Here is a 14,734-nt window from a genome sequence, read left to right as displayed (position 1 = left end):
CGTCTTGGTTACATCGCTGCCATCAGTAAATTTAACAAATGTTTCCCTATCTTCATGGGGTGTTTGATCGAGTACATATGTATCGTTGGAACACCATTTTCTGATCTTGAAATTTCCTTTGGCTAATAGTCCTGACACCTGGCGAATTATTTCCAGCACCTCATTTGTAGTATCTCCCCCCGTTAGCAAATCATCCACGTAAAAGTCCCGCAGCACAACTTCAGAGCCAATTGGATATGACGAACTCTCGTCTGCCGCTAGTTGGTGCATAGAACGGACGGCCAGAAATGCTGCTGGTTTCGTTCCATAGGTCACGGTATCCAGCTTGAATGTCCTTAGCTCCTCGAGGGGCGAGTCACGCCACAGTATGCACTGCAGAAAACTATCTTGGGGCGAGACACGGACGCATCTATACATTTTACAAATGTCACCAGTCAATGCTATACGAAAGGTACGAAATCGAAGAAGAGTCGTAACTAACTTTGGCTGAATTGTTGGGCCTGACATCAATATATCGTTGAGGGAATATCCTGTAGATGTACAAGCGGATCCGTCGAAAACTACTCGGAGTTTTGTGGTGGTTTTGTCTTCTCTTAAGACGCAGTGATGAGGAAGAAAAAATTTGCATTGTTTAAGTGCGTCACTTTTGACAGGGGACATGTGATTCAAATCGACGTATTCCTTTATAAATGCGGCGTATTGGGCCTTGAGAAGCGGTTTGCGAACCAACTTGCGCTCTAGATTGAGAAATCTGCGATAGGCTTGTTGATAAGAATCTCCAAGAAGACTGTCACTCAGCTTTAAAGGCAATTGAACGCAATATTCGCCACTTGGAAGCCGACCGCAATGTTTTTTGAAATGTTCCTCGCAAGCAATTTCCTCCTTTGTTGCTTCTGTAGCGGGACCGTGGCAGTTTTCCACTTCCCAGAACCTTCGCACTAGCTCATCCAAACCAACGGTAGGCGTTTGACTCAATTCCGTCGAACTAGAGGCAGCTAGGAGCACTGAGCTGCGGGAGTACTGACCTCCACCTGTGACAACCCAGCCGAGACGGGTTTTTTGTATTATAGGAAGTCCCCTCTCCAATTTGATCTGTCCAACGCATAAAATGTCGTAAAATAAGCTGGCTCCAATAAGTACATCGATGCGCTGAGATTTGTTAAAGTGTGGGTCAGCAAGGCTGATATTGGATGGCATTTCCCATTTGGATACATCAAATGAAGAAGCAGGCTGGTTTCCTGTAATACGTGGAGCAACGAGAGCTGTGAGACTCGTGAAGTAATCGGAAGTCCTGGATTGAATGACCAAATTAACTGAACCTTCCGTGTGAAATGCAGAATCAGCGCCGATACCCGATACTGATACCGACCCTTTGGCTCGTTTCAGCTGAAGCCTCTGAGCAAAGCGAGAGGTTATTAAATTAATCTGAGAGCCTGAATCCAGAAGAGCCCGGCAAGGAAGAAGATCACCAACTCGACTCTTTATCATAATGACTGTCGTGGCTAGAAGCACTACGTCTGAGCTAAGATTCTGAGCAGGAGGCGAGCATGGTGATGAAGCGGCAACAAGAGAACTTGAAAGATTGGGGCCTGGGCATAAGTCTGTCTGAATAGGAGACGTAGTAGCGTTTGCAGGTTCCGTGTTAACTGACGTAGGCAGCGGATTGTTGATATGTAAAAGGGTATGATGCTTTTCACCGCATGTGCGACAAGAGCCTGAACTGCAGGAGGTATTCCGATGTCCCTTCTTCAAACAGTTGAAGCAAACTCTAAGCTTCCTTGCCTCTCTAAGACGCAAAGATGGCGAAAGGTTTCCAAAGCGAGTGCAGCTGTAAATGTTATGCCCTTTATTATCACAGAACACGCATTCCAATACGATTGTATTTGTAGCAACAAGACTGTGTTTTGAATGAGTGATTCGTTTATGTTTTCCAACCTGACTGCTATGGATTTGAATCAACATAGCTTGATCCATGGTCTCCATGGCTTGACATCTCCTCTCCAAAAAAGCCGAAAAATGGTCCCATGTTGGTATGACGTTAGGGGGCGACAGCTCCTCCCATTTGGTCCTGGTATCAGAGTCGAGATACTTGTATGTGGAGTGAACGATGATGCATCCAGCTATTTCCTCCATGGTACCCATCGATCTAAGCGCTCTCATGTGAGAATGAAGCTTGTCCGATAAAGTACGTAGCTTTGTAGTTGACCCATCTTCAACCTTCTCATGCCTCAGAATCTCAGCGACGTGTGCCTGAAAGATTAAACGTTTATTATTGAAACGATTGTTTAAAATGTCCAATGCAATATCATAATTGCTCTCCGATACTTCCAAAGAGCGAACAGCCTCCAGGGCAGGTCCATCCAAACATGAGCGCAGGTGCTGGAACTTCTCAATCTTTGATAGAAAGGGCTCCTGATCTATTACTGTGCTAAACATCGAGTAAAAGTCTGCCCACTCAGTATAACCTCCACGGAAAGTGGGAAGTTTAATGTCAGGAATATGATATCGTGACCGTACATTTCCGGAGGCAGTAACGTTGAGCTCGGGTCGTATCGTTGAGTGATGCGGCATGTTCTGGGTAGTCCTGCGGAGTGCTGAGCGAATACGAACTTCGATTTCCATCGCCAAATCCTCAAAATTGTTGCTTAAGTCGCTGCCAATTTCGCTTACATCAAGCTCTTCTAAATTAGAATGAGTAACATTAAATGAGTCGGATATTTTTTCCAAGAATTTTAAATGAACACTTAGCGCATCTTCACTGATTGGGTTGTTTTCATCATTCAATATCGTCTCTCGAAGTGAAACGGCTTTGTTGTATATTGAGAGTGCCTTTAGTTTGTAAAAAGACACCCTGTTTTCCGGCACGTCATTAGACTCATCCATTTTCGACAGGCAGCAGCGAGCAAAGCACAAAGAAGAATCGAAGAACCAACCGTTTGATTTTTTTTGGTATGCAAGCGCAAGTGCAGCGAACCCGAAGCCGCTAATGCACGTAGCTGTATTAGTGCTTGTAAGCAAGCGCGCGACGAAATGGGAACTAACCGCTTCGCGTTCGAACAGTTATGTTTAGCGGATAATTTTCACTGTTTATAATTGTTTATTTCCAAATTGTTACTGACGATCACGTCGGGGTCACCAAATGTTGAGACAACGAGCTTTTTCGCTGACTATGATTGTTCAATAATTTCACAAATTATTAATTTCCGAAAACGTTATAAATTTTATTATAGGTATTTTGTGTGTTGAGGGTGGCCGAAGATGCCAGAGCCTTTTACAATAGTATTAGAGTGACACACTTGGATGAGGCAAGCGAGCCGATCTCGAGCCAAAGTAATAGATTGGGGACAAAAAGGGTCTGTTCTCCAACTATATCAAGCGGTAACTGCTAGAGCAGGCGCAGCTGCTGACGGCTTAGCGACGGCATAGGAAAGAGAAGATAACAAGAGCGAGCATAGATAAGAATAGATGATTAAATGAGAGCATGTTGCTGAGCGAGCATAGATAAAGCTACGCTTACGTTACGTTAGTTTAGTATAATGACCAAAATAGAAAAGAAAGTGAATTGATAGGCAATAAAACAATGGTATAAAATTTACACTCGGGCTTCGCCCGAACAATGACTTTGTTGCAAAAATCCATCGATTTCTTTTATGCATGCTCAACCATAAAAATGATTTTTTTGTGTTGACTAGGTGACATGATGAGTCCGTTTTGTTGTGAAACATTTGTAATTCACAACTTGTTTCGGCTGAGAACATTGTTTGTTTATTATAGCAAACAAAGTCATTGTTTGCTCTTTGATGACAGTTTTTGAATTCAGTCTCTGATAGTTCAACGAATTCGTCTCGGTGACTATTGATTGCCATATATGGTGTTTTTATTTCAAACATGCTTATCCCATTTTTATTTGGCACCGGAATCGCTGTCAATTTGTATATTTCCAGTTCGTTTACTGAGACTAATGGAAATGTAACCTTGATAATTGCATGATCCTCTATTATAGTGCCTTCTGCTTTCATCATCTGGTACACCATGAGCATATTGTCGGGAGTTACTGGAAGTGCTTGTCCTGGCCTTAAATGATCCCGTATCTGCTCCAGTTGTTCCTTAAGTTGTCGGGGGGATATTAGCATAGGGCTAATTGTATTGTGTCGGATATCTGTCAAGACATTGATGATCTCTGCTTGCATTCGTTGAAGATTTGCAGATAATAGAGTCAACTGAGTAGACAACGTAGTGTACCATTGAAAGGCGCTAAAATGATCAGCCCTTCCCTTTGACTCGGTGATGAAATCCTCAATTCGACTTAATCGTTTGGAATTTGAGATTTCATCCCGTTTTATCACATTGATTGTAGAGTCAATCAATGATGTTTGATTTTTAAGCAAGGTTAATAGGTGATCTTCGTTATCCTTAACCTTCGCTATAGTTTCCGACATTTCTCGGGCATATGTTGAATCTAATACGCCAAATAGACTGCTTGCGATGTTTCCAATGATGTCCAGCGGTGCCCTTTGCCTCCGTGTTCTTGCTATTAGTGTATTTTCAGCTTGCAGGTCCTCTTCTATATGTTTGAAGTGCTGATACATACTGGTGCATGCGTCTACTAGTTGAAGTTGTGTGCATAGATGTCCAATTTTTGTAGTCCCCATGGTGAATGTGTTCATGTCTTTCCAATAGGGCTTTAAATTGTAATAGACAATGATGGTCCAATCAGTTGTCGCAAGTTGGCTGGTTCCTACTCTTTCAAAGTATATACCCGGTTTTGATCCAAGCTGGGTTATGTTGATTGACTGTGCCATCGCTAACGGTACCAGCAACAACATTACAAACATTGTCATGGTTAACGACAATTTATTCGGCTGTGTCCTTTTCCTGGGCTGTCTGTCCTCGGATGATTCTTCGTTTTCGTAGCTTTTGAAACTTTTAGGTGGTAGCAGATTCGTTTCCATTTGATACAGCTCCTCGTAGTTCAGCTTTTCATTGTTCCTTGAAACCTTCTTTGTAGAACGTTCAGTTGATGTTTCGTTGAGGTCACTCCAAACCGAGCGTATGATAACTGCAGAGTAGTTTCCAATGTGCTCTGACTTGTGACAGTCATTAGCGAATTCCGAATGATGCATCCAGGTTCGGCGATCAATATTCCTGAGTGTTGTAGCTTAATATCCGAAATGCCATCTGCACATACCGCTGATAGCTTTAATGATGACTTTGTTGCAAAAATCCATCGATTTCTTTTATGCATGCTCAACCATAAAAATGATTTTTTTGTGTTGACTAGGTGACATGATGAGTCCGTTTTGTTGTGAAACATTTGTAATTCACAACTTGTTTCGGCTGAGAACATTGTTTGTTTATTATAGCAAACAAAGTTATTGTTTGCTCTTTGATGACAGTTTTTGAATTCAGTCTCTGATAGTTCAACGAATTCGTCTCGGTAACTATTGATTGCCATATATGGTGTTTTTATTTCAAACATGCTTATCCCATTTTTATTTGGCACCGGAATCGCTGTCAATTTGTATATTTCCAGTTCGTTTACTGAGACTAATGGAAATGTAACCTTGATAATTGCATGATCCTCTATTATAGTGCCTTCTGCTTTCATCATCTGGTACACCATGAGCATATTGTCGGGAGTTACTGGAAGTGCTTGTCCTGGCCTTAAATGATCCCGTATCTGCTCCAGTTGTTCCTTAAGTTGTCGGGGGGATATTAGCATAGGGCTAATTGTATTGTGTCGGATATCTGTCAAGACATTGATGATCTCTGCTTGCATTCGTTGAAGATTTGCAGATAATAGAGTCAACTGAGTAGACAACGTAGTGTACCATTGAAAGGCGCTAAAATGATCAGCCCTTCCCTTTGACTCGGTGATGAAATCCTCAATTCGACTTAATCGTTTGGAATTTGAGATTTCATCCCGTTTTATCACATTGATTGTAGAGTCAATCAATGATGTTTGATTTTTAAGCAAGGTTAATAGGTGATCTTCGTTATCCTTAACCTTCGCTATAGTTTCCGACATTTCTCGGGCATATGTTGAATCTAATACGCCAAATAGACTGCTTGCGATGTTTCCAATGATGTCCAGCGGTGCCCTTTGCCTCCGTGTTCTTGCTATTAGTGTATTTTCAGCTTGCAGGTCCTCTTCTATATGTTTGAAGTGCTGATACATACTGGTGCATGCGTCTACTAGTTGAAGTTGTGTGCATAGATGTCCAATTTTTGTAGTCCCCATGGTGAATGTGTTCATGTCTTTCCAATAGGGCTTTAAATTGTAATAGACAATGATGGTCCAATCAGTTGTCGCAAGTTGGCTGGTTCCTACTCTTTCAAAGTATATACCCGGTTTTGATCCAAACTGGGTTATGTTGATTGACTGTGCCATCGCTAACGGTACCAGCAACAACATTACAAACATTGTCATGGTTAACGACAATTTATTCGGCTGTGTCCTTTTCCTAGGCTGTCTGTCCTCGGATGATTCTTCGTTTTCTGATGGATCCTCTATCGGATGTTTATGTGTGGGTTCCTCTTCGTTGAATAGTGGAGCTACATGTTGGATCTTCGTTTGAAAATCCCCTTTGCCGTTTTTACTTCCACCACTCGTACAAAATTGTCCTTGCCATGAAACAATCGAATGATTCTTCCTAGTGGCCATTGTAATACTGGTGTATTGTCTTCCTTTAGTATTACTAATGTTCCTTCCTTAATGTTAGCCGAAGACTTCCTCCACTTTTGACGCTGTTGCAACTGCTGAAGATATTCATTGGACCATTGTGTCCAGAATGAGTGCTTCAACTTTGACACTGCTTGCCATCGATTTCCTAGCGTCTTTGGCTGCTGGGATGGCTCACTGTCAGCTTGTGCGGTTAACGGCTCTCCTATCAGGAAATGCCCTGGCGTTAGTGCTGTTACGTCGTTTGGGTTGTCAGATATCGGTGTTAATGGTCGAGAGTTTAGTATGGCCTCTATTTCGACTATAACCGTTTCTAACTCCTCATAAGTTAGATTTGCCGTCGTCACATTTTTTAAGAGGAGATGTTTGGCAGATTTTACTGCAGCTTCCCATAAGCCGCCGAAGTGTGGTGCGCGAGGAGGTATAAATTTAAACTGTACCCCTTTGTTGTTGCACTCTTGTACAATATGTTCTTTTGCCTTTTCCGAGAATATGGTTTCTTCTAATTCTTGAAGTTTGTTCCTGGCTCCTACGAAATTCGTAGCATTGTCGCAATGGAGCACTTGACATTTTCCTCGACGAGAGATGAACCGCCGAAGTGCCGCTAAAAATGCTTCTGTGGTGAGATCACTGACAAGCTCCAGATGTACTGCTTTAGTCGCGAAACAACAAAATATAGCTATGTACGCTGTATTAGGCTTCTTTCCTCGAATTTTATAGTGGATTTTGAATGGTCCACAGTAGTCAACACCAGAATTCAGGAATGGCCGTGCTTGGGTGACTCGAAGAGGTGGCAGATTTCCCATGATTTGTTCTGTTCCCATGATCTCTGCTTGCATTCGTTGAAGATTTGCAGATAATAGAGTCAACTGAGTAGACAACGTAGTGTACCATTGAAAGGCGCTAAAATGATCAGCCCTTCACTTTGACTCGGTGATGAAATCCTCAATTCGACTTAATCGTTTGGAATTTGAGATTTCATCCCGTTTTATCACATTGATTGTAGAGTCAATCAATGATGTTTGATTTTTAAGCAAGGTTAATAGGTGATCTTCGTTATCCTTAACCTTCGCTATAGTTTCCGACATTTCTCGGGCATATGTTGAATCTAATACGCCAAATAGACTGCTTGCGATGTTTCCAATGATGTCCAGCGGTGCCCTTTGCCTCCGTGTTCTTGCTATTAGTGTATTTTCAGCTTGCAGGTCCTCTTCTATATGTTTGAAGTGCTGATACATACTGGTGCATGCGTCTACTAGTTGAAGTTGTGTGCATAGATGTCCAATTTTTGTAGTCCCCATGGTGAATGTGTTCATGTCTTTCCAATAGGGCTTTAAATTGTAATAGACAATGATGGTCCAATCAGTTGTCGCAAGTTGGCTGGTTCCTACTCTTTCAAAGTATATACCCGGTTTTGATCCAAGCTGGGTTATGTTGATTGACTGTGCCATCGCTAACGGTACCAGCAACAACATTACAAACATTGTCATGGTTAACGACAATTTATTCGGCTGTGTCCTTTTCCTGGGCTGTCTGTCCTCGGATGATTCTTCGTTTTCGTAGCTTTTGAAACTTTTAGGTGGTAGCAGATTCGTTTCCATTTGATACAGCTCCTCGTAGTTCAGCTTTTCATTGTTCCTTGAAACCTTCTTTGTAGAACGTTCAGTTGATGTTTCGTTGAGGTCACTCCAAACCGAGCGTATGATAACTAAGAGTAGTTTCCAATGTGCTCTGACTTGTGACAGTCATTAGCGAATTCCGAATGATGCATCCAGGTTCGGCGATCAATATTCCTGAGTGTTGTAGCTTAATATCCGAAATGCCATCTGCACATACCGCTGATAGCTTTAATGATGACTTTGTTGCAAAAATCCATCGATTTCTTTTATGCATGCTCAACCATAAAAATGATTTTTTTTGTGTTGACTAGGTGACATGATGAGTCCGTTTTGTTGTGAAACATTTGTAATTCACAACTTGTTTCGGCTGAGAACATTGTTTGTTTATTATAGCAAACAAAGTTATTGTTTGCTCTTTGATGACAGTTTTTGAATTCAGTCTCTGATAGTTCAACGAATTCGTCTCGGTAACTATTGATTGCCATATATGGTGTTTTTATTTCAAACATGCTTATCCCATTTTTATTTGGCACCGGAATCGCTGTCAATTTGTATATTTCCAGTTCGTTTACTGAGACTAATGGAAATGTAACCTTGATAATTGCATGATCCTCTATTATAGTGCCTTCTGCTTTCATCATCTGGTACACCATGAGCATATTGTCGGGAGTTACTGGAAGTGCTTGTCCTGGCCTTAAATGATCCCGTATCTGCTCCAGTTGTTCCTTAAGTTGTCGGGGGGATATTAGCATAGGGCTAATTGTATTGTGTCGGATATCTGTCAAGACATTGATGATCTCTGCTTGCATTCGTTGAAGATTTGCAGATAATAGAGTCAACTGAGTAGACAACGTAGTGTACCATTGAAAGGCGCTAAAATGATCAGCCCTTCCCTTTGACTCGGTGATGAAATCCTCAATTCGACTTAATCGTTTGGAATTTGAGATTTCATCCCGTTTTATCACATTGATTGTAGAGTCAATCAATGATGTTTGATTTTTAAGCAAGGTTAATAGGTGATCTTCGTTATCCTTAACCTTCGCTATAGTTTCCGACATTTCTCGGGCATATGTTGAATCTAATACGCCAAATAGACTGCTTGCGATGTTTCCAATGATGTCCAGCGGTGCCCTTTGCCTCCGTGTTCTTGCTATTAGTGTATTTTCAGCTTGCAGGTCCTCTTCTATATGTTTGAAGTGCTGATACATACTGGTGCATGCGTCTACTAGTTGAAGTTGTGTGCATAGATGTCCAATTTTTGTAGTCCCCATGGTGAATGTGTTCATGTCTTTCCAATAGGGCTTTAAATTGTAATAGACAATGATGGTCCAATCAGTTGTCGCAAGTTGGCTGGTTCCTACTCTTTCAAAGTATATACCCGGTTTTGATCCAAACTGGGTTATGTTGATTGACTGTGCCATCGCTAACGGTACCAGCAACAACATTACAAACATTGTCATGGTTAACGACAATTTATTCGGCTGTGTCCTTTTCCTAGGCTGTCTGTCCTCGGATGATTCTTCGTTTTCTGATGGATCCTCTATCGGATGTTTATGTGTGGGTTCCTCTTCGTTGAATAGTGGAGCTACATGTTGGATCTTCGTTTGAAAATCCCCTTTGCCGTTTTTACTTCCACCACTCGTACAAAATTGTCCTTGCCATGAAACAATCGAATGATTCTTCCTAGTGGCCATTGTAATACTGGTGTATTGTCTTCCTTTAGTATTACTAATGTTCCTTCCTTAATGTTAGCCGAAGACTTCCTCCACTTTTGACGCTGTTGCAACTGCTGAAGATATTCATTGGACCATTGTGTCCAGAATGAGTGCTTCAACTTTGACACTGCTTGCCATCGATTTCCTAGCGTCTTTGGCTGCTGGGATGGCTCACTGTCAGCTTGTGCGGTTAACGGCTCTCCTATCAGGAAATGCCCTGGCGTTAGTGCTGTTACGTCGTTTGGGTTGTCAGATATCGGTGTTAATGGTCGAGAGTTTAGTATGGCCTCTATTTCGACTATAACCGTTTCTAACTCCTCATAAGTTAGATTTGCCGTCGTCACATTTTTTAAGAGGAGATGTTTGGCAGATTTTACTGCAGCTTCCCATAAGCCGCCGAAGTGTGGTGCGCGAGGAGGTATAAATTTAAACTGTACCCCTTTGTTGTTGCACTCTTGTACAATATGTTCTTTTGCCTTTTCCGAGAATATGGTTTCTTCTAATTCTTGAAGTTTGTTCCTGGCTCCTACGAAATTCGTAGCATTGTCGCAATGGAGCACTTGACATTTTCCTCGACGAGAGATGAACCGCCGAAGTGCCGCTAAAAATGCTTCTGTGGTGAGATCACTGACAAGCTCCAGATGTACTGCTTTAGTCGCGAAACAACAAAATATAGCTATGTACGCTGTATTAGGCTTCTTTCCTCGAATTTTATAGTGGATTTTGAATGGTCCACAGTAGTCAACACCAGAATTCAGGAATGGCCGTGCTTGGGTGACTCGAAGAGGTGGCAGATTTCCCATGATTTGTTCTGTTCCCATGATCTCTGCTTGCATTCGTTGAAGATTTGCAGATAATAGAGTCAACTGAGTAGACAACGTAGTGTACCATTGAAAGGCGCTAAAATGATCAGCCCTTCACTTTGACTCGGTGATGAAATCCTCAATTCGACTTAATCGTTTGGAATTTGAGATTTCATCCCGTTTTATCACATTGATTGTAGAGTCAATCAATGATGTTTGATTTTTAAGCAAGGTTAATAGGTGATCTTCGTTATCCTTAACCTTCGCTATAGTTTCCGACATTTCTCGGGCATATGTTGAATCTACTACGCCAAATAGACTGCTTGCGATGGACAATGATGTCCAGCGGTGCCCTTTGCCTCCGTGTTCTTGCTATTAGTGTATTTTCAGCTTGCAGGTCCTCTTCTATATGTTTGAAGTGCTGATACATACTGGTGCATGCGTCTACTAGTTGAAGTTGTGTGCATAGATGTCCAATTTTTGTAGTCCCCATGGTGAATGTGTTCATGTCTTTCCAATAGGGCTTTAAATTGTAATAGACAATGATGGTCCAATCAGTTGTCGCAAGTTGGCTGGTTCCTACTCTTTCAAAGTATATACCCGGTTTTGATCCAAACTGGGTTATGTTGATTGACTGTGCCATCGCTAACGGTACCAGCAACAACATTACAAACATTGTCATGGTTAACGACAATTTATTCGGCTGTGTCCTTTTCCTAGGCTGTCTGTCCTCGGATGATTCTTCGTTTTCTGATGGATCATCTATCGGATGTTTATGTGTGGGTTCCTCTTCGTTACATAGTGGAGCTACATGTTGGATCTCTCGTTTGAAAATCCCCTTTGCCGTTTTTACTTCCACCACTCGTACAAAATTGTCCTTGCCATGAAACAATCTAATGATTCTTCCTAGTGGCCATTGTAATACTGGTGTATTGTCTTCCTTTAGTATTACTAATGTTCCTTCCTTAATGTTAGCCGAAGACTTCCTCCACTTTTGACGCTGTTGCAACTGCTGAAGATATTCATTGGACCATTGTGTCCAGAATGAGTGCTTCAACTTTGACACTGCTTGCCATCGATTTCCTAGCGTCTTTGGCTGCTGGGATGGCTCACTGTCAGCTTGTGCGGTTAACGGCTCTCCTATCAGGAAATGCCCTGGCGTTAGTGCTGTTACGTCGTTTGGGTTGTCAGATATCGGTGTTAATGGTCGAGATTTTAGTATGGCCTCTATTTCGACTATAACCGTTTCTAACTCCTCATAAGTTAGATTTGCCGTCGTCACATTTTTTAAGAGGAGATGTTTGGCAGATTTTACTGCAGCTTCCCATAAGCCGCCGAAGTGTGGTGCGCGAGGAGGTATAAATTTAAACTGTACCCCTTTGTTGTTGCACTCTTGTACAATATGTTCTTTTGCCTTTTCCGAGAATATGGCTTCTTCTAATTCTTGAAGTTTGTTCCTGGCTCCTACGAAATTCGTAGCATTGTCGCAATGGAGCACTTGACATTTTCCTCGACGAGAGATGAACCGCCGAAGTGCCGCTAAAAATGCTTCTGTGGTGAGATCACTGACAAGCTCCAGATGTACTGCTTTAGTCGCGAAACAACAAAATATAGCTATGTACGCTGTATTAGGCTTCTTTCCTCGAATTTTATAGTGGATTTTGAATGGTCCAATCACCGGACAGCGGCCTCAGGATCCTGTTGGGCTACGAACTACTGAAGGAATCACGCGAGGGCCCCGACGGGCATCCGGAGCGAATACGGATCACCACGTGGGTGTAGCCAAAGAGGGAGACTCGGGCAAGAGGCGTGGGGAAGGGCGGAGAGGATGAGGCCCCGGGCATTCAGGTTCCCTAGCGTATAGATTGTTGGTGACCAGGCTATGTTTTCGTTATATTCGTTACATTTCACTTTATTCTTCTTTGGTTCCCTACCTATCCCTATCCCTACCCACGCTTGTGCTTGTCGAAAGCCTCCTCTTTCCCGGGATTGCAGCGCCGGTGCAGGATCCGCTCTCCGTAAGCGTAGTATCGGTGCCGGATCCTTCGCGCACTGCTGATCGCGTTAATCTCGAAGTAGTCCGCCACGTGTGTTCCTTTTCTTTTCGCGAGCCACTCGGATTTTTACCCGTCAACGCGTCCGATTCCTACGACTGCCTCTCATCTCACTGACTTCCTTTCCACGTTTTCCCAGCTTCAGAGCCGGCGTTCTGCTGGCTCTGCCAATCCAGCGTCGGCGTGGGCGGCTAGCGTCGTTATTTCCCCTCTCTTTTGGCGTCTGTAGCTGCGCCGGTGACTTTCGCCTCTCTTTTCCACTGCTGGGGCGTCGTTGCTGGATTTGATTGCTGTTCTCAGCGGTCCTCTTCTGCCGCTGCTGCGTTGATGCTGTCGGCTTATCTTGTCAGCGCTTCTCCTCGGCCGCTGCTGCGTCGATGCTGTTGGCTTATCTTGTCAGCGCTTTCCTCTCTGCCGTGGCTGCGTCGATGCCGGCGGCTCGCTGGATCCCGTTGTTTTCCTCGTCTCTCTTTGGCCGCTGCTGCGTCGTTGTTGTTGGGTTATCTTGTCAGTGCTTCTCTCTCTGCCTGTTGCTGCGTCGATGCCGGCGGCTCGCTGGATCCTTGAACGCATCAAATGAATCTGTTAATGTAGATTCACTTGATTTTTTGTGATGATTGTCAATATGACAATCGTATGCTGAAAATGTTATGTATGTATGCTACCGGTTCATGTACCAGTAACAAATGGTCGCCGCAATCGGTACTTGAACAAATTGGGCTTCGGAGATGTGAATACGTCAGAGTTTTCTTTCGTACTGATTTTATTTGGTAAAATGCAAGGTTTATATACAATTTCTATGAGTATGATTGTTTACTTAGGATCTTAGGTATCTTTAATTAGCTCTGAGTATCATATTGCTAGGGAAATGTGTTATCTCTATTTAGGACTAAGCAATTACTACAAATCCAACAGTGGAATATTCCAAGGGTCATATTTATGACGGTCACAATGGTTATCATGCAGATGGTGTGTGATTTGACCACATGCAGGTCATCCAGAATGTGTTTTATGATAGTGCCGTAAATATCTTAACAGTGTATGTACACAAATGCATGCAGCTGTCCGTTGTATATTTATTTAGGTCAGTAGTGCATGTCACATATTTATATTTAGAGCATATTATCGTTTATTTCTTTAGGTGGCTGGGAAATCTTAACCTATTTATGGTTAGCTATTTGTCTAGGTCTAATCGTACGATTTTGTACTTTCGTTGAAATCGTACATCCTCCCGGCAGTTGAACATAGTATGCTCAACCATCATCAATATTGATTGTGAACGGATGCCTTGGTGCGTTTTATTCACTAGCTGATGAGCTAAGTGTATGTCTCTGCTGAGAAGGGAGTCTTGTTGTGTACCACCTTTTAACCAGATGAATCATTACAATGATCATGATGAAGAGCAGTGCAATGTAGATGGCAATATGATGATGATCAATGGTTTCAAGATTGTGGGGTAACTTGAAACTTTTAGGTGGTAGCAGATTCGTTTCCATTTGATACAGCTCCTCGTAGTTCAGCTTTTCATTGTTCCTTGAAACCTTCTTTGTAGAACGTTCAGTTGATGTTTCGTTGAGGTCACTATCTCCAAACCGAGCGTATGATAACTGCAGAGTAGTTTCCAATGTGCTCTGACTTGTGACAGTCATTAGCGAATTCCGAATGATGCATCCAGGTTCGGCGATCAATATTCCTGAGTGTTGTAGCTTAATATCCGAAATGCCATCTGCACATACCGCTGATAGCTTTAATGATGACTTTGTTGCAAAAATCCATCGATTTCTTTTATGCATGCTCAACCATAAAAATGATTTTTTTGTGTTGACTAGGTGACATGATGAGTCCGTTTTGTTGTGAAACA

The sequence above is a fragment of the Drosophila persimilis genome, unplaced genomic scaffold (genome assembly GCF_003286085.1).
Source record: "Drosophila persimilis strain 14011-0111.01,24,50 unplaced genomic scaffold, DperRS2 tig00001153-arrow-arrow-pilon, whole genome shotgun sequence".
NCBI classification, from domain to species: Eukaryota; Metazoa; Arthropoda; class Insecta; order Diptera; family Drosophilidae; genus Drosophila; species Drosophila persimilis.
Note: the sequence above shows the minus strand (reverse complement) of the source record.